The 18,239-nt window shown below is 42.4% G+C and overlaps 1 long non-coding RNA gene across 1 annotated transcript in view; it reads right to left on the bottom strand.

Moving 5' to 3' along the window:
• Nucleotides 1-16,767, bottom strand: part of LOC112429017 (uncharacterized) — a 145,552-nt gene extending 128,785 nt beyond the window's left edge. Inside the window, exons 1-2 of the long non-coding RNA XR_003021153.2 lie at nucleotides 16,632-16,767; nucleotides 11,217-11,326 (exon numbers count right to left, since the gene is read on the bottom strand). This is a non-coding gene — a long non-coding RNA (uncharacterized lncRNA). The remainder of the gene's footprint in view (nucleotides 1-11,216; nucleotides 11,327-16,631) is intronic.
• Nucleotides 16,768-18,239: the final 1,472 nt, after the last annotated feature.

The following is an 18,239-nucleotide window of genomic DNA, read 5'->3' as shown; positions in this document are numbered from 1 at the left end:
GGACCACATCAAATGAAGTTAAAATGCCATAATTGCTGTGCCAGATGGTTGCAAAAGTGATTAAAAGGCACAGAGAAGTAGGCATGCTGGAGTGGACATAGTAAATAAGACCAGAAGATTCACCAAATGATTGTGCTTCATGAGAAGGCCAAGACCATTTACCAAGACCAGAAGGAATGTGCTGGTGAGAATGGCAGAAAGCTGCCAAAGTAACCTCTGTGAATCACAAGTTTGACCCCTGCTTAAAACTCTTTCCATTCTTCTGAGCATCATCAAAATGTTACAGAGCCCTCCTCAGAAGGAGGAGATACTAGTAAGAGAGATTATCTCAGAAATAGACTTACAAAGCAATTGGTACGATGGGGCCCTCACAGTGGTGAAAGTCTGCTGGTGGAGCTTGACCGCCAGAAGTTAAGTAAACACAATTATCACAATGAAAGCGTGCCTCAGTGGCAGCCAAGAGGGCCTGACCTGTGGAGATGTACTGAAATACCTAACAGAATATAGCGCCCATCGAGGCAAAAGAGATGGGCAGGCAACAAGGGTCATAACCAGCATTTACCTCCAAATAAATCAAGAACAGATGACAGGAGGCTGAGGGCAGATACTCTAAACAATGTCACAACCTCTTGTCCAATTTCTGGACTTGAATCTGTTTTCAGACTCAGACTCACTACTGAACTGGAGGCCAGTTCTCCAGGAGGAAGGACTCTGTAACACCACAGCAAATATACATGGTCATCATTTCCCCAATCCTTCCCTGAGGCACCTATGGTCATGGACTTAGATAACTACACACTGAAGAAAAAGAAATATTCAAATATTTCAAGGGCTGTTGGACAGAGTTGACATGAATACTCAGCAATCAGAACCATCACCACGCCCTCTATCTCAGAGTGCAGGACTACATGGCTAGGCAAAGGATCAAATCCTAGTCAAGGTCCAGTTTACAGTGTGTTCACTGGATCCATGAACTCACACAGTTGTCCTTTCCCCTGTCGTTGAATGTATAAGTGGGTTTGATATACTTGGAAGTTGGTGCAAGTTCCATACTGGGTCTTTTACCCATAAGATAAAAGCTACCATAGTGGGTAAGGCCAAGCAGAGGTCTCTGAAAATGCACTACCCTCTCCTCAGTCAAAAGAGTAAATCAGAAACAATAGTGCATCTTAGAGAAATGGCAAAAATTCGTTGAATAATCTATTGTCATCATCCAGTATCCATTTGTTGTATTCAGGGGCTAGAGTGGCAAAATAAATGGAGATATCATGAGACCTCCATGAGGGGGCTACCAAGCTGACTGGGAAGCAATCGCAAGAGAGGTGGGAAAAGAACCAGGAGAGAGTGAAGCCATGGAAAGCAAGGGATTAAAGCACTTACACCAGCAGAGAAACAGAGTAAGGTCTGAAGGCGTCCATTGAATTTGGTGAGCAGTGTATCACTAATGGCCTTAGAAATGGCAGTTCTAGCCAAGTCATTCACTCACTCATTTAACAAATATGTACTGCATGTGTCAATGGGGAGGAGAGAAGAGGAGAGGAGAGGGAAGAGAAGAGCTCCAGGCAGTTGGGATAGGATGTCCAAAGCTCAGCAGTTGATGCAGGGAAGAGGGTGTTTTCTTCTTCCAGTTACATTAATTGGTGGGTAAGGGAAAAGTCTATGGGACTTATGTATGATTTCCTCAATTTCTTGATGAAATAGGAGCAGAACCATCTTCATCATAGGAGATGGTCTCATGGTATCTGGGAAGCCAGGTACGGGTTGGTTGTGTTCAAACAAAATGACCACAGACTGTTCCTCAGCCTAATAGGGATGGCTGTTGTATCAGCTGGGGTCCATTCAGGAAAACAGAAACCAAGAAAACCAAGTTAGGTGTTACAAATAGAGGGCAATTGGCCGGGCACGGTGGCTCACGCCTGTAATCCCAGCACTTTGGGAGGCCGAGGTGGGTGGATCGCTTGAGGTCAGGAGTTCAAGATGAACCTGGCCAACATGGCGAAACCCCATCTCTACGAAAATACAAAAATTAGCTGGGTTTGGTGGCAGGTGTCTGTAATCCCAGCTACTCAGGAGGCTGAGGCAAGAGAGTGGCGTGAACCCAGGAGGCAGAGCTTGCAGTGAGCCGAGATCGCGCCACTGCACTCCAGCCTGGGCGACAGAGCGAGACTCCGTCTCAAACAAACAAACAAAAACAAATAGAGGGCAATTAAGATGGAGAACTGGTTGCAAAGATGGTGGAAGTCTAAGAAGGCAAAAAGGCAAGCATGGATAGCCCAAATACTCGTAACTACAGGAAACAGCTATTAGTCAAAGGTTAGGGAAAAAAAGGAGAACAGGTCTAAACCCTAGGTCAGAGGAGGGCCCCCACCTACCAGCTAGTGCTCAGACCTCAGGAAAGGGTGTGACTGGCTGGTGCAGGTTCTGCAAAGAGGGAATAGTGCAACTGGTTTGGGGAGTGCCAACTGAAGCTGGGGCTGACGCCAGCTGCACTTTGCTGCTGTTTTTGCCACAGCGACACCAATGCTAGAAGCAGAAAAAGTCCCTCCTCTTTTCATAGTCTAATCTCCCTCTTCCTATTAGCCAATCTCCCATTGCCTAATAGAGAGCCAACCAGCAAGCGTTTCTGGGAAATGTATTTTGCAGACCCCACCCCACCATCACAGAACAGAGCATAGAACAGTGGTTTGGGAGCTGAAAGACAAGAGGTGAATGCTATGGTCTGAATGCCTGTGTCTCTCCAAGATCTATATTTTGAAATCCTAACCCCCAAGGTGATGGTATAGAATGTAGGGCCTTTGGGAGGTGATTAGATCATGGGATCTAATTTGGTGTCTCGTGAGGGCCTGTTCTCTGGTTCATAGGTGGCACAGAGCCCTCATGAATAGGATTAGGGCTCTTATAAAAGAAACTCCGGAGAGATCCCTCGCCTCTTCTGCCATGTGAGGACACAGTAAGAAAACGCCATCTATGAACAAGAAAACAGGCCCTCACCAGACACCAAATCTGCCGGCTCGTTAATCTTGAATTTCCCAGCCACCAATACTGTGAGAAATAAATTTCTGTTGTTCATAAGTCACCCAGTTCATGGCATTTTGTTATAGCAGCCCAAATGAACTAAGCCCGTAAATAAAAACCACAACTATATCAGAGTATAGAGATGACTGGAGGGACATAAACAAAGAGGCTGGTGCTCTGTGACCCCAGGGCCAACAAGTCTGGGTGCTTTTGCCCACCAGGGAGCCCAGCAAGTGTGAGCTATGACCAGGCATTTCACTTCCTCTTTAGTGGCTGGTATTGCCATCTGCAGTGAAGCCACAGAGCCTGACAGCAGAGAGAGTACAGCATTGGCAATGGTCCTGAGCACATCTGGCCAGTGCTCTTTGTGATTGCAGAACCTGGGGTTCAGGAAGGCTCTCCACAGTCTCTTCCTCATTATTACAATTTTCCTAGGTAGAAAAGCATTCGAAGGGCTTCCTAGAGCAGCCAGACCATGTGAACTAAATTTAGAGGAGAATAAATTGCAAGCCATGTTTGGAAGAGAGTTGAAACATCTCCTTTTTTCCCTCCTTTACAACATGGGAAGGACATTTTAAACATAAGTGAATGTTTAAAACTCAATAGCTTTCTTATATAGCAAAGGTAACTAATTAGAAAATATAATAGAAAAGTATCCCATTCTTAATATCAGTAGAAATTATAAATATCTAGGAATAAACTTAACAAGAAACATGTAGAATCTACTTATAGTTGAAAAAAACTTTGAAAATTTAAAGGACCGAAAATAGCACTGGAATAAGAGGAGAGATGTAGTCTACTGGAAGGTTAAATATCATTAAATATAAATTATCCCCCAACTGATTTAGATGTTTAATAATGTTACAAAGCAAAACCCCACAGCAGCTTTTTGCCTAATATATGTCCAAATATCCAGAAAAATAATCATTTTATACAATTTTATAAGAAAATAAATGACAAAATTATTCTAAAAAACAGGTTGGCTATATGAATCAAAGATTCTTTTAAATCAAGTCTGGATGGTTCATGGTCAGAAGTCTGAGACGAGCCTGGGAACAGAACAAGATCCTACTTTAAAAAAAATCAAAATTAAAATTAAAATAAAGAGAATCTTAAGTAAGATATTTATACAGACAATTAAAAGTCATATTATCTTGAGTACTCAAATATATGGGGCAGGCACAATGGCTTACGCCTATAATCCCAGCACTTTGGGAGGCTGAGATGGGCAGATTGCTTGAGCTCAGGAGTTCAAGACCAGCCTGAGCAACACGGCAAAACTTTGTCTCTACAAAAAATACAAAAATTAGCTGGGCATGATGACACATGCCTGTGGTCCCAGCTACTCGGGAGGCTGAAGTGGAAGAATCACTTGAGCCCGGTGTGCGGAGGTTGCAGTGAGTTGAGATCATGCCACTGCACTCCAGCCTGGGTGACAGAGACCGTCTCAAAAGAAAAAAAAAAAAAAGATATAGGGAAAAGTTCAGGATAAATGTTTAATAAACTCAGATCACAAACACCTAAATGTTATCAATGGTTAACCCTAGTTAATGAAATTCTCAGTAATTTTTATTTTATTCTTTTTTTTTTTTTTTTTTTTTTTTAACACAGTCTTGCTCTGTCGCCCAGGCTGGAGTGCGGTGGCGTGATCTCAGCTCACTGCAACCTCCGCCTCCCGGGTTCAAGCTCTTCTCTGCCTCAGCCTCCCGAGCAGCTGAGATTACAAGCACCTACCACCACACCCGGCTAATTTTTGTATTTTTAGTAGAGACGGGGTTTCACCATCTTGGCTAGGGTGGTCTAGAACTCCTGACCTCGTGATCCAACCGCCTCGGCCTCCCAAAGTGTTGGGATTACAGGCGTGAGCCACTGCACCCGGCCATATTTTATTGTTTATATTTTGGGATGTGTTTTAATTTTTACCATGAAAACCTTATTTAACCAGAAGGGGGAAAAAAAACTATCCTTTCAAAAAGAGGAAAGGAGGGGCACTTGGTTTCCTCTAAATTTTCTTTCAAAAATTCAACAACTGTAAGTGCTGATATGTGCCAGGCACTGTGTTGCAGTCTGCCATTTGAAGGTCAGACCACTTGGATCAGAGTTGAGGGTCTACATTAGGATGTAGGAAAAAATGGGGCTAGAAAGATGGATTGAACCAGGTGGTTCATGGCATTTTCGGTCAGACAAGGGAGGTTGGACTCTACCTTGCAAGCTTTGAAGTGTAAAAGGTGATTATGATAAAGAAAAACTAGGAATGTAGCAATTGCCTATTAAAAAAAAAAAAAAAAACAAAGATAGACTTTGATTCCATCCTTCTTCCTACTCTGTGGAGGGAATGGTTAAGCACCACTCCATCTTTTGTATCACTGGGCAGCTATCTCTAACTTATGAAGACTAAGCCAATAAAATGTAAGCATTGAAATTCCCTCCTTTCTGTACAAGGCCCATAGAGATAGAAGCAATCTATACCAAAGCTGTATCAGACATAACAAAATCACAGGCGCTTCAGACAGCAGGAAGGGAAATGTGGTTAAAAGAGATGGACTTTTAGCTGGATGTGGTGGCTCTCACCTGTAATCCCAGCACTTTGGGAGGCTGAGGCAGGCAGATCACTTGAGCTCACGAGTTCGAGACCAGCCTGGGCAACATGGCAAAACCGGCCGGGCGTGGTGGCTCAAGCCTGTAATCCCAGCACTTTGGGAGGCCGAGACGGGCAGATCACGAGGTCAGGAGATCAAGACCATCCTGCCTAACACGGTGAAATCCCGTCTCTACTAAAAAACTAGCCGGGCGAGGTGGTGGGTGCCTGTAGTCCCAGCTACTCAGGAGGCTAAGGCAGGAGAATGGCGTGAACCCGGGAGGCGGAGCTTACAGTGAGCTGAGATCTGGCCACTGCACTCCAGCCTGGGCGACAGAGTCAGAGCTTGTCTCAAAAACAAAAACAAAAACAAAAACAAAAAACAGACACACACACACACACACACATACAGAGATGTACTTTTTATGAGGGTGAGGCATAAAGGGATCATGAGAAGTCATCTCGTTTGTTGACTTGTTTGATCCTCTCTCTATTGCAGACAGGAACATCTTGTACAATATCTCTAGTGAGGCCATCCAGCTTCTGGGAGCACATCAGATTTGCATCATAAAGATGCTCTCCAAACCCAAATTCACGACTTTTTGCCAAAAACTTCTGATTGTTTATGTTGGTGAATTATGGCACCATCTACTGAAAATTGATAATCATGTTAGACTCTTCTCTTTCTGCCACCAGCAGCATCCAATCACTCACCAAGTCAATATTATCTCCTGAGTTGCATTATTTAAATTTAAGTCTTCAGGCTGGGCGCAGTGGCTCACACCTGTAATCCCAACACTGTGGGAGGCCAAGGCAGGCGGATCACTTGAGGTCAGGAGTTCAAGACCAGCCTGGCCAACATAGTGAAACCCCATCTCTACTAAAAATACAAAAATTAGCCAGCGTGGTGGTGTGTGCCTATAATCTCAGCTTCTCGGGAGGCTAAGGTAGGAGAATTGCTTGAACCCAAGAGATGGAGGTTGCAGTGAGCCAAGATTATGCCATTGCACTCTAGCCTGGGTGACGGAGTGAGACTCTGTCTCAAAAAAAAAAAAAATTTAATAATAAAATAAATTTAGATCTTCATAATTTTTCACTCAGGTTACTATAACATGTATCTCCCTCCCATTTCCCTCCTAATCTATACTGCCATCAAAACACGCTTGGGCCGGGCACAGTGACTCATGCCTGTAATCCCAGCACTTTGGGAGGCCGAGGTGGGTGGATCGCTTGAGGTCAGGAGTTCAAGATGAACCTGGCCAACATGGCGAAACCCCATCTCTACGAAAATACAAAAATTAGCTGGGTGTGGTGGCAGGTGTCTGTAATCCCAGCTACTCAGGAGGCTGAGACAGGAGAATCACTTGAACCTGGGAGGCAGAGGTTGCAGTGAGCCAAGATTGTGTTACTCTGCTTCAGTCTGGGCCACAGAGTGAGACTGTGTCTCAAACACACACACACACACACACACACACACACACACACACGTGCGCTCTTGAACAAATAACTTGCCTGCTTTAAATATTTCAGATCCCTTATGAATCACTTAGACCCTTCATAGTCTGGTCCTGGGTGCTTCTTCAGCCTCTTTCCCTGACATTTCCCGGGAACATGCTGCATTCCAGCCATTTCAAACTATTTTGAGTTTCTCAAATAGCCCTTACCCTCTGACATCGCCCTGCTTTTGGTTGTGCTGTTTCCACTACACTCCCCCATTCGCTCGATAATCACCGTTTGTTTGCCCATCAAGATTCATCCAAGGGGTGCACCATCCAGGAAACCACCACTGATCCCCCAAAACTGAGTTCTAAGTCCCCACTCCGTGTTCATATAGTACTCTCCTGTATTAGCATTCATTTAACTGCTGGAGCTGTTTAAACGTCTGTCTCACTCACCATACTGAGAGTCCTGGGGAAGAGACTAAGACTTTTATTGTGAGCATCAGTTATACTGGTTTGCCCAGGACCATTCTTTTCCACTGGGAAAGTGCTACTCCTTTATTCCATGTGGTTCAGCTGAGACTATTAATCATACTTCCCGGTCTACCTACTTGCAACAGGCTTGGGCACGTGACCCAGGCCTGGCCAATCATGATACCATATCTTCTTAACAACAGTGTCTGATCTAAGCACAGGCAATGTCTGATCTAAGCACAATGTCTGATCTAAGCACACAAAGACAGAGACAGTCTCTCCATGACATTAATATATGGAACCAGGAAAGAGAAGATTCTTCTTTTACTTTGGAATTGAAAAATGATAGCAGCCCTGGACCATCAGCAGCCATCTTTTCCTCTCATGAAAAGAGCATGTCCATGGATTTAAGTTAACCCTAGAGAAGGTACAGTGAGAATATGGAAGTAGAGCCTAAATAATTTTATTTTGCCCCTAGATCTAGCATATGAGAAGCAAACATGTTCTGCATTTCCCAGTTTATAAGCCAAGAAATTCTCCTTTGTGCTTAAAGCATTTGAGTTACATTCTGACACTTGCGACCAAGAATCCTGACAAATACATCTTTGGAATTTGTATCTCCTCTGAATTATAGTGACTGGTACACAGGACTCAGTAAAAATCTGCTACATGGATGAGTGAACAGCTTAGCAGAAGGTCTGGGAATAACCTCTGTGTAAAGTGAATTTCTGCTGCCCCCAAAACTGCCTACTGTCTGCTGTTCATCAACAATGCACCCACTTCTTGCACTTTGATGTAGAGAGGCCATACCACCTGTGTCTACATGTGGTTACTACTTAAACAATACTTACGTAGTTAGCAAGTGGCCGAAATGTCTATAATCTGTAAACACTTGGAAAGAATCCAGTTTGTATTATTATTTTCCTAGTTTAAAGTGCTAAAATGAACCAAAAGTTAGGGAAGCTCTTATCAGAAAAGCCTCATGCCTGATCCAATCCACTGAACAAAAGATTTAAGAGCTCTCCATCTGATATTAGTCTTTGGAAAAGGAGCCTTGACTTAAGTGTGCTTGAGCCTGTGACTGTGGGTGAAAGTGTGTGAGTGATGATTATCTTTCTTGCAGGTACCAATCGGGTAAATTCTCAAGTGTATAGCTACTGAAGACTCTGCCTCAAATGGAAGAAGGCAGAGCTTCCAAACCATTAGAAAGTTAATCTCTTTCCTTGTTTTATGGAGAATAAAAGGTGGGCCTCTTTTTTATTTTTATTTTTTTAGACGGAGTCTTGCTCTGTTGCCCAGGCTGGAGTGCAGTGGCACAATCTTGGCTCACTGCAAGCTCCACCTCCCAGGTTCACGCCATTCTCCTGCCTCAGCCTCCCGAGTAGCTGGGACTACAGGCACCCGCCACCACACCCGGCTAATTTTTTGTGTGTATTTTTAGTAGAGACGGGGTTTTACCATGTTAGCCAAGATGGTCTCGATCTCCTGACCTTGTGATCCGCCCACCTCAGTCTAGCTGGGATTACAGGCGTGAGCCACCGCGCCTGGCTTTTTTTTTAATGAGCAAATTTTGTTCGATTTTAAAATGTTTTTCTCCATATAAGGTAAACGTTCTATTCAAAGTTATTTCTCTCTTTTTAAACACAGCAAATCAAACCTTCTTTTAACACACATGTGAAAGTCATAGCATTTTATGTTCTAAAAACAAGCCAAGGTTCTCTACATCAGAAACAATTCTGCTTGAATCCATTTAACTTATTCAAATATTTAGCAAGGTCAGCAGGATGCTTTTGAAATTTTTTCTTTCAATTATTCCTTAAGGTCAATAATCTAAAATTGCCAAAAATGTGATGTATTTTTACAGCAAAAAATAACTATGTGAAGAAAAATGAAAGCAAAAATTAGAACTGGCTTGTTCATGTGCTTTTGAGGGGTTAGTAAAATCTAAAAGTATATGATGATTTCTGTTTGAAAATTAAGGGTCATGGACGAGCCAAAACCAGGCATGACCTGTTCCCAGCAGAGAATGAGAAGGAGGATTTTCAAAGAAAGTAGTGGCTTGTACCGTGATTTTGAAGTTTTCACAGAGTTCCCACATTTACAAAGAAAAGTCAAGGATTGCAGGGATTTGGAATAAGGTAGAGAGGGTTCGATTGCTTTGGGAAGAATCTGAAAAAGCGTTTTTGTTCCTGGGAAGGGGGTAGATGAGAGACTGAGCAGATGAGGGAGAAGGAAGGAGAGAAAGGAAATCATAGGCAGGCAGATGGGGAACGGGGCAGACAAAGAACTTGTAAGAACAAGCCTACTGGCTGGGCAACAGTGGTTCACTCCTGTAATCCCAACTATTTCAAAGGCTGAGGCAGGAGGATCGCTTGAACCTAGGAGTTTGCAATCAACCTGGGCAACATAGTGAGACCTTGTCTCTACAACAAAATTAAAAAATTATCCGAGCATGGTAGTACATGCCTATGGTCCCAGCTATTTTGGAGGCTGGAACAGGGGGATCACCTGAGCCCAGGAGATCGAGGCTGCAGTGAGCCCTGATTGTGCTACTGCATTCCAGACTAGGAGACAGGGCAAGACATTGTCTATAAAAAAGAAAAAAAAGAATAAGCCTATTAGTTAGATGCATTCATTTATTTAAACTGATAGCTAACAGGCCAGGCATGGTGGCTCACACCTGTAATCCCAGCACTTTGGGAGGCCAAGGCAGGAGGATCACTTGAGCCCAGGAGTTTGAGAGCAGCCCGGGCAACATAATGAGATCCTGTCTCTACAAAAACCATTTTCTTTTAGTTAGCCAGGTGTGTGGTGGCACACACCCGTAGTCCCAGCTACTTGGGAGGCTGAGATGGGAGGATCACTTGAGTTCAGGAGGCCAAGGCTGCAGTAAGCCATCATTGTGCCACTGCACTGCAGCCTGGGCAACAGAGCCTGTTGAGCCTGTATCAAAAAAATAAATGTAAATAAATAAATAATAAATAAATAATAAATAAAATGACAGCTAAAAGCTGTATATACTATGGCATACATCATGATGTTTAGAAATGTAGATGCACTGTGGAATGGCTACATCAAGCTGATTAGCATGTGCCTTCCCTCACAGGCTTATCATTGATTTGTGATGAGGACACTTAGGATCTAGTCTCAAGTTTTATTTTAAGCTATGTTGCTACATCTCCCATTGTCTTAACGAACTTTAATTTACCATACATAAGGAGGTTGTTTGTGATTAAAACACACACAACAGGCAAAAAAAAAAAAAAAAAAAAAAACCAGCAGAGAGGCTGGTGTGGAATGTGGAATGATAACCTTTCAAATCATAGTGGAAAGAGGGAAAAGTTTATAAGGGCAATTGTGAAGAGTAATAAATAACGATAGACAGGCTTGAGCAGAGGAAATCTAGATTGAAAAAATCTATATATGCTATATAGGAATAAAAATGTATTAAAGTCATATGATTATTTCACTATGCATGTAGGTACATCATTTGTAAATATAGCTAGAAACTGTAATTATAGAAAACATTTCACATGGTCTTTAATATTTAATTAGTCTCCCCACTGGAAATCAACCACGTAGAAAAGAAACGCTTTCTCAATAGGTTAATATTAATTACTTAACAACCCTGACATTGATATTTATGGAATACTTATGAAACAAGCTTTCATGAAGTGGAAACATGTTCATCCGTCTACTGGGAGGCTTACGGCATTTTTCAAAGTGTCAAATTCACTTTGCGCTCTGCCTCTTTGTGTTGTGAAAATCTGAAATTACTGTTGATTTGAAGACTCTTCAAAAGGCTCTTTTTTTATCCCAGCTGCAAATAAAAAAAATCGGAACAGATTAATCTGGTATTCTTAAAGTATGTCACTTCCTAATCTTGCAACAGGGAAATGATAACCATATGAAACAAAGAAGTATTAGGAAGTAGAAGACACTAGTGAGGCAATGCCAATGTATGCTGTCAATGACACAAAAATATAAAATTAGAAACCAGCCTTAGGAGGAAGTAGAGAAAGACAGTAAGTATCTGATGTAGTTTGAAGAATGTTAGGAAAGATGCCTCACCACTAGAACAACTTTGTTCAGAACCACAGCACAGCGGTGCCTGGTGATCATTTATGCTTACATCCATTCTCTCAGCAATATATATTGAATACCCACTCTGCCCTATCTTCACCTTGGTGCTGGATGCAATGACAAACACAGCCCAGTCACTGTCCTTGGGAGCTCATTGTCCAGGTGGGGAGGCACACAAGTAAAAACAGTTGCAATACACTGTGCTAAGCATATCACAGAGATACTGGTGAGAATGGGAATTTTAGTGAGGCACAGCATCTCACGCTTGTAATCCCAGCACTTTGGGAGGCTGAGGCGGGTGGATCGCTTGAGGTCAGGAGTTCAAGACCAGCCTGGCCAACATGATGAAACCCCGTCTCTATTAAAAATACAAAAATTAGCTGGGCATGGTGGCGCATGTCTGTAATCCCAGCAATTCGGGAGGCTGAGGCAGGAGAATCACTTGAATCTGGGAAGCAGAGGTTGCAGAGAGCCAAGATCACACCACTGCACTCCAGCCTGGGCAACAGAGTGAGACTCTGTCTCAAAAACAAAACAAAACAAAAAAAGAAAGGAATTATAGATAAGGAATGATGACAACTTTGTATGTAAACGTATGCTAAATATCAAATAAATACACAATTCAAAACACTTTTTTCTCTTTAATACCTGCAGATTCCTCTATTAACTAATCCTGTTATGAGAGCTTATATGTAATGGGGCAAGGTACACTAAACTCCACACTGATTCCAGTTCTGACTCTGCCCCTTACTAGTCCCCAAACCCCCAGCGGGTCCTGTGAGGCCTCAGAGCCTTAATAGCCTCTTCTACAAAATTAGTGCATTTGTCCTGATGATCTATAACCTACTTGTCCAGCTTGACAGTCTAAGAAGCTTCATTTAAAATGTAAATGTTATCCTCAAAGGGTGATGCATGAAACCAATGGGACTTTATTGTGCATTAGTTAATTAAATTAGCTAGCCAGTCACCTTGCAGAGCCCTGAGAAAAAGGGACACAGGTAAGATTCATCTCAAAAGATGGGGGAGGAGCTCTAGATTTTGGGTGGGTGAGAGAACTGGAGATCTTGGCAAATAGAGGCAGTGAAAGGCATTGAGCCCTGGAGGATGTAACAGGGAGGAAGGAGAATCACAGACAAATTTTTAACACATTATAGGAGAATGTTTTTCAGCCTTGCTTTCAAAATGAAGCATTAGAACATGTAATATGATCAAAGACTGCAACAACTTCAAGCTATCTATATAGTAAGGGCTTGGGCCAGCTGTCTGGTTGAAAAGAGTCGCTCAGGGATGCTCCTTGAGGGTATATTTGCATTACATCTGCACAAAAAACTTTTACTTGGATTGTAAGTTTATCAGGGATGATGGATATGTAGGGGGAGTGAGGATGAGATTATAAGGGACAGTTTAGGGCCCAACCAAGTGACTCCCTTGACACCGAGACTGACCAAAGAAGAAGAAAGGAATTGAAAATTCTCTTCCTTTTCCTTAGAAAGCACCTTCCATATCTCTACTTAGCTCAAGCAGTTAGCTCAGACTTCACCCCTCTGCTCACCACATAGCTTCCCACACTGACCACATCAACAAAAGTAAGAGAACTAATCTACTGTGCTTTCCACCTTCCCTGACACACAAAAGACCCTGCCCAGATGCTATAAGCTTAGCAGCCCTAGCAAAGGACAGATGTAAAGGCAGGTTGAAGCCAGGCACAGTGACTAACACCTGTAATCCAAGCACTTTGGGAGGCTGAGGCGGGCAGATAACTTGAGGCCAGGAGTTTAAGAGCAGCTTGGCCAACATGGTGAAACTCATCTCTACTAAAAATATCAAAACTTAGCCAGGTGTGGTTGTGCATACCTATAATCTCAGTTACTTGGGTGGTTGAGGCACAAGAATTGCTTGAACCTGGGAGGTGGAGGTTGCAGTGAGCTAAAATCGCACCACTACACTCCAGTCTGGGCGATAAAGGCAGGTTGCATTCTCATCTAGTTACCTGCTTTTGGTCTTTTTGTATAACCTAGCCCAAAAGTTTTGTTCTTATAATATTCACTTCTAAGAGTAGACATTTTTATAGTGGATACAACCTTATTGTATTATTTTCCCCAACCAAAGAACTTTTCAGGGTAATACAAAGAGCCATGTCAACAATGGCTAGAGTTAAGTTATGGAGATCTGATGGCTAGCAGAAATGGAGGACCCTGTGTATGAATGAGGTTGAATCAGCACCATGTTGAGTCCTGATAACCCACAGATCCAGGGTTGATCAGTTTCACATATTTAAAAGAGTGCAGAACTCTGATCTCAGAGTAGTTGTGGAACTGCGTTCATATTTTACATAATACATGTTAGATTACATTTGTCCTAAGTAAACTCTGACACCAACCTGTTTAAAATAATTTGAAAGACGAGATGCTCCCAAAAACGTTCTTCATTTGAAAAAAAATAGAAACTATACCCACATCCAGTCGTCTCTTACACAAATCGCTCTTGGATGACTGAAGCAGACATGCGTTCACCTATGATTATGCTCCTTGATTTCTCACATTCAGCAGGGTCCTTGCATGGGTCAAATCTTTGCATGTTCAAGGTCCTGGCAGATGCCTGGCTTTCCTCAGAGTAAAGCTGCTCCTTTTGCTTTTCTGCTTGGGGTCAACCCTGATGACTGTAACCCTGATTCCTGCCCTCCTACTTCCTCCAGAGCATTTTTCATCAATTGCCCCTAGTGTCCTATCCTACATCCTCAACCACCCTCTCCTTCTTTGTCCTCCGCCTCAGCCCATAACAATGCTTAAATCTCTTACATCCAAGTAGAAACTGTCCCTTTCCTCTGTATTCTCCCACTAGTTACCATCTCATGTCTCTTCTTCATATATAAACTTCTTTATGCTTTTTTTACTGTTTTTATAGCCTCATATCCATTAACCCTTCACAGGCTATTATCCTATTGCTATTTCTGCTAACAATCAGTCCCACGAATACATGAGCATCAAAAGCAGCTATGGGGCAGTGATGACCAGACTCAGTACCTGGTTAACACCTTCATGGATGTTAAACATTTCAGTGGTGACAAAGGAAGTGGCTTCCTAACCCCAAATACCTGATCTCTAAATAGCAGCTATGATGATGCACACTGAGCTGAATAGTTACAGTAGCGGTCTCTGGATTCATGCTACTCTAGTATTTCCAACCATTTTTAAGGCACCTCATTTCTTTCTTCCTTTTTTTTTTTTTTTTTTCAAGATGGAGTCTTGCTCTGTTGCCCAGGCTGGAGTGCAGTGGCATGATCTCGGTTCACTGCAACCTCCACCTCCCAGGTTCAAGCAATTCTCCTGCCTCAGTGTCCTGAATAGCTGGAATTACAGGCATGCACCACCATGCCTGGCCAATTTTTGTATTTTCAGTAGAGACGTGGTTTCACCATGTTGGCCAGACTGGTCTCGAACTCCTGACTTCGTGATCTGCCTGCCTTGGCCTCCCACAGTCCAGGGATTACAGGCTTGAGCCACCGCGCCAGGCCCTCATTTCTTATATAAAATTCTCTAATTATATAAAATCCTCTAATGCTTCAAATGCCTATCTCCTATACTTCAAATGCCTCTATCTCCTCTACTGAGCCCTGACTAATACAGTTTGTGAGACTGGAAGTAGTTATAGACAGCAGACTCACCAACAAGGATTTGGGAATGGTTATCTGATATGGTTGGGTTTGAAGGTAAGGCTGATTCATTTGCCACTGAAAAATTGAAACCTGGCAGCCTGTGGTACAGTTGCAAAGAATTATTTAAACTGTCATACTGCTGGTGGGCTTACATTAAGTACCCCTTGAAGCATGCCTTTTGGTGGATCAGTATGGCAAGAATGGGGCACCCAAGGACTACGGGGCAGGCTGAATACTTCTGAGTCCCCGAAGAGCTTAAAGAAAGGCTCAGGCCTTTAAATTTCTTTAAATTCTAAGCTCAAGGCAAAATTAGAAGATTGGAGAGTTTCTTTAACTGCCATCAAACAATCTCTAATCTCTTAAAGTGAATGGGATGATGTCCAAAAGTAAGATGCCAAGGCTGATCATGCGAGTTTTAAATCACAAATTAAATTGAATTCACAGCCTCACCGGGTCTTCTATGTGCAAGTTAGACTTTGATTAAGAAAGAGTGGAACTTTGAGAACCGAAATGAGAACATTTGCCCAAATTCAGATGAATATGAGTCCTTGGAGCCCCCAATATCCACTGTGCCTTGCTCACCAGCAGAAGCGATACTTCTTCCCCACCCAACCATGCCAGCTCTGTTTGTGTGGAGACCCAGCAGTGACCTCCCCGAGATATTTACCTTCAAGAAGATGCCAAATATCCTCATGTTCCATCATAACAATTATCATTGTCTTTTGACCTATTTTAAAAAGCCAAATCCCATCATGCCTCAGGGAGACATGAAAGTTTAGCTACTTAAATATTTGCAATTCCCTGCTTATTTACAGCTCTAGAAGTCCAGGGAATATGTGTGATAATGGATCCATATAGGGGAAAACCTAGATCAAACAGAAGGGTTTATTATCATCATGGATTCATTTGATAGATTTTGAATTCAGTGATCTAATTCAAGAGGATCCACTGAAATCCGATTTCAAAAGAGGCCTACCCTAAATGTTATCAAAAATTCCTTGACATAATGTAGAAGCAAAAAAAAATCCAAAGACTTGGGGAGTTAATAATGTTAAAATACCATGCATGACCTGTCCATTCACCATCTGCGTTGGCCAAAAGAGACCAAAGAATGCTCCCTTCACTAAGACATAGAGAAGTACATCTGTGATTCAAGCACAAATATCCTTTAAAACACTATAGTGATTGTCTTTTTTTTTTTTTTTGAGATGAGCTCTTGCTGTGTCACCCAGGCTGGAGTGCAGTGGTGTGATCATGTTTCATTGCAGCCTCAACCTCCCAGGCTCAAGAAATCCTTCCACCTCAGCCTCACAAGTAGCTGGGAATATAGGCACCACCACACCCAGCTAATTTTTTTTTTTATCTATTGTAAAGATGGGGGTCTCACCATGTTGTCCAGGCTGGTCTTAAACTACTGGGCTCAAGCAATCCTCCCACGTCGGCCTCCCAAAGTGTTGGGGTTACCAGTGTGAGCTACTGCACCCAGCTGGTAGGGCTGTCTTATGTAGGAGATACTGCTATAGAAACAGGCTCTCTGAGTTCAGTTGTGATGACAGAATTCTGGAGTGTCAGAGGACAAATGGCAGCAGTAACTGTCTCCCATGTAAGTGGCAGGAATATAGTGGTAATCATCAAGAATGAGGTTATGTATTACGGTCTTCCTAGGATTGAAAGAGATGGACAGAAAAAATGTCAAGAAAAAAAAAGTCCTAAAAATGGTGGACTGATTTGAGTTCTCTTAATGAAAAGTCAGATTTCCTTACCCAATTTCCAGAAACTGATCCAATTTACTGTTTGATCCCATTGAATAAAGAAGCCAGATATCCATGAGGAAGGATCCTATGGCTCTGTCCCAAGTGTGAATTGTAAACTTCTTGTCTCCTTAAGAAAATCGAAGACATTTGCCAGGGTAATTGCGCACTGGGGAAAAGGAAATATCTAGACTTTGGGAGTATTACTAGACACTGGTTCTTAGAGAGTGTTACCCTTAGGGACACAAAAAGCAACTGTGATCCATTAGTAAGAGTAAGGACTTAAGAGGGTCAAGTGATACATGCAGTTTTGGCCAGACTCCATCTTGGCCAAGAGAGTTCGTGAACCCATTCTGTGGTTATTTTCCCATTCCAGAACACGAATTTGGAACACCATTTTGGCAAGTGGCAGAATCTCCACGTTGATTTTCTTATGGAAGGAAGGGACAAGTGAAGTGAACCAAACAAGGAATCAAAAACAATATCACATCCCTGAGGGATTATGTATAAATACCACTGTCAAAAACTTGAAAGGTGAAGATAGGGGCAGCAGTGACAGCATAGTTTTAGATCTTGCCGAATCTTCCCATAAAAACATACAGAACAAATTGGTATAAAACCAAACACAACCAATATTTACAACAAAGCTAAGTGATGAGGTATCCCCACAAACCCCAAAATACAAATGGGTGGGCAAAAAAACCACCAACAGTAACAACAAGATTTACATGTTATCAGCATCTGTGTTGGAGAAATCAGAGGAAAGCAACAATGATGCAACTGATGGACTGAGAATTCCCCAATAAGGCAACAGATACTGACGTCAAGTGCAGCGGCCTGATTTGAGAATAGCAGTAGAAATTCCGATAGTGGGTGAGTGTAAGGGGTCAGGAGTAAGGCCTTCAAGGGGCTGGAGCAGTCAAATCCCTCTGAACTCTTGAAACAGGCCCAACAGGACTTCCTTTCAGAACAGAGCCACACAGGATAAACTTCTGGGAGTGGAATAGGAGAGGGGCAGGGTAGGAGCAACAGAGTTAAATGAAAAAGAAGGTCCAGATCAAAGTGCAGGAGGGGAACAGAGCTAGGAAATCTCAGGAAAAAAAATGAAAAAAAAAAAAAAAAAGAAAAGGAAAGAAAGAAAGAAAAAAGAAAAGAGAGGCTCTATAAAGTGGAAAAAAAAATTAATCTCAAACAAGCTTCCTTTTAAAAGTTCAATAAAACTAAAACCAAACTTACACTAAAAT

Source organism: Macaca nemestrina, chromosome 1 (assembly GCF_043159975.1).
Source record: "Macaca nemestrina isolate mMacNem1 chromosome 1, mMacNem.hap1, whole genome shotgun sequence".
Lineage (NCBI taxonomy): Eukaryota > Metazoa > Chordata > Mammalia > Primates > Cercopithecidae > Macaca > Macaca nemestrina.
This window is presented reverse-complemented; position numbering and strand designations above follow the sequence as displayed.